Raw genomic sequence first — 3,069 nt, 5'->3', positions numbered from 1 at the left:
AAAAAAAAAAAAAAAAATTGCACATTTATCTCACCTTCTGAAATGTTACTCATTGCTTGCTACCTTTCAGCAGCTGGCCAGACTCCTAAACTGTTCAAAACATCTAAAAATGGAATGCTTTCTCAGTTGCTGGAAGAAACAAAAACTTAGATCATTATTTTTATAACAGGGAATCAGTTATAGTAACTTGAAAACAATGAGATGTGATTAAAAATATCAAATTGAAATGCTTACAAATGAAATACACCCCTTCTTCCTGAAACTGGAAACTAAGAGTCATTGACATGTGGTTTGACTGAAAGACAAAGCCCAGCTGTATCCTACAGCTACATCAGAGCCCCTGTGGCTAAGGGTACATATAAAAAACTCTAAAACAAATTTCTGAATGAGATGTGACTTTTCCCTACCGCTCGGCTCTATGGTCCTGGCAAATGATGCCTTGGAAGTGATTGATCAGTTTGGATACTCAGTTGTAACGAAGCCTCTTGGTTTAGCAGTAGTAAGAAGGCAGAAAAGCATCAAAAAATCTTAATTCTGATTGAGCCTATTTCAGTGGTGGAAAAAACACATTCTGGATTTTATGCATGCCAGGCAGCAACATATCCAGAGCTTCTGGAATCATTTCATACAATTTCCATTACGGGATAGAAGCTTTGAGATTAACATTGCATTTCATTTGGTTGTGAATTGTTGGACATTATTGATATCTGTGCTTTCTGAACATTACTGCTGAGTTTCAATTGTCTTTCCCATGAGAATGGGTACATTTTCCGACTTCTAAGATGTCCCTTTTGTTGCAAGTCCTTGAAAGTTTATACCCCATGAGAGCCCAATTTAAATAGCCTTTGGTACAATTCACTGAGGCAAAGATTTGGCAGTTGTTAATTTTTTTTTTTTTTAGATTTATAGGTTTATGTAAGAAAGTACCTCCAAAAGAGGTAGGTGGCTGAAGCCAGTGGTGTTGGGAACGATGTTAATGGCCTAAATTGAGCCCAGCTGTAGTAAATGCACATTGACTTTTACTGAAAATGCAGCGGTTGAATAACCTTTCTCCATTAGCCTATCACCATGGAAATAAGGATAATCTGAGCAAGGTGGTGATCTCCATTAACAAACTGAAAAAGGTAATTCCTGGAATTAAAGTTACAAGGTGAAAAAAATCTTGTTCTTGACTTAAAAATCTCATTAACAAACATTAGTTTCCAGAACTTGAACCCGGGAGGTGGAGGTAGCAGTGAGCCGAGATCGCGCCACTGCATTCCAGCCTGGGAGACATAGCAAGACTCCGTCTCAAAAATAAAATAAAATAAAATAAAATAAAATAAAATCACCCTGTAACTTACTTCCTCCTTATAAATTAAGTTTGCGCTGTCCAACAGCAGGAGGAATTCGCTTGATAAGAATAATTAAACACATAAAGGCAATGCCTAACCTCGTAACGCCACTCCATATTCCTTAATCTTTACCAAGCCACTCTAAGACGGCAGAAAACACAAGCTGCACTTTCCTTCTTTTCTCGTTTTCAACAGACCATGGCAGTTTTTTTTTAGACGGAGTCTCGATCTGTGCCAGGCTGCAGTGCAGTGGCACGATCTCAGCTCACTGCAACCTCTGCCTCCCGGGTTCAAGCAATTCTCCTGCCTCAGCCACCCGGAGTAGCTAGGACTACAGGCGTGTGTCACCACGCCCAGCTAATTTTTTTTTGTATTCTTAGTAGAGACCGGGTTTCACCTGTTGGCCAGGATGGTCTCAACCTCTTTACCTCGTAATCCGCCCACCTCGGCCTCCCAAAGTGTTGGGATTACAGGCGTGAGCCACCGCGCCCGACCAGAACATGGAAATTTAAAGAGAAAAAAATAAGTGACCTCTGATTTCAAAAACACAACCACCCACTTTTCTATTCTATTCCTGGTGAGCACATTCTGGAGACTCTGCGGCAACCATAGCCTCGGCCGCGGCGGAAGGCTCCTGGGCGGCCACACCTCCGAGGGCAGCGCGCGCAGGCGGGTCAGGCTCTGATTCCCATCTCTCTCCGGTCTTCACTGGAAGGACCCACACTACATCACAAACTAATGGCTTTACAATTAACTTGTAAGTAGCTAAATTTAGTAATGGGCGCTCAAGTTTTAAAAAATATTATTCAGGCCGGGCGCAGTGGCTCACGCCTGTAATCTCAGCCCTTTGGGAGGCCGAGGCGGGTGGATCACCTGAGGTCAGGAGTTCAAGACCAGCCTGGCCAACACGGTGAAACCCCGTCTCTGCAAAACTACAAAAAATTAGCCAGGCGTGGTGGCGGACGCCTGTAATCCCAGCTACTCGGGAGGCTGAGGCAGGAAAATCGCTTGAACCCGGGAGGCTGAGGTTGCAGTAAGGCGAGGTCGCGCCACTGGACTCCAGCCTGGGCAACAAGAGCGAAAGCGAAACTCCGCCTCAAAAAAAAAGAATATTATTCAATAACTGATTTTCAAATTTTTAAAAAAGACCCACTGAGGGAGGAAGACCGAATCCCACACATGCGCGCGCACACCGGTCCGGAGTTCCGCAACCAACCTCCCACGGGCGCCGCGCCTTCCCCGCGTCACGTGACGGCCGTCGCCCGCACCTTCCATACTCTCAATGTAGGGAGAGGACGGGTTCCATCAGCAATTTAATAAAAACCACTGGTGAAGAAAAAAAAAGCCTGCCAACCTTTTATAACGTTTTTTCTTTATTTTTATCTTTTATGTGGACAGGAAGCTTAGGTTGGCTATATTTACCCTCACATCTCTTTTTTAAATGGTTTTTAAGTTTCAGCATACTCCCGCGCTTAATGAAATGGTTTCCCCCAGCATCCCCAGTCGGTGCGGTCTGAACCATTCGGAACTTCCCGGAGGGGGGCACCGGAATAGGGGCGGCGGAAAAGGGTGGTTGTCGAGCAGCGGCCTCTGCTTCCTCGTCAGACCTCGGAGTTGCAGGACTCGGACTGTGTTCCTGGGCTTGCGGGAGCTAGGGAGGCCCGGCTCTCTTCGCGGCGCAGGACGCGCTCGGATGGCTCCCGCACCCCCACCGCAGGGCTGGGTGGTGGTACGG

This window comes from Hylobates moloch, unplaced genomic scaffold (genome assembly GCF_009828535.3).
Source record: "Hylobates moloch isolate HMO894 unplaced genomic scaffold, HMol_V3 SCAFFOLD_15, whole genome shotgun sequence".
Lineage (NCBI taxonomy): Eukaryota > Metazoa > Chordata > Mammalia > Primates > Hylobatidae > Hylobates > Hylobates moloch.
Note: the sequence above shows the minus strand (reverse complement) of the source record.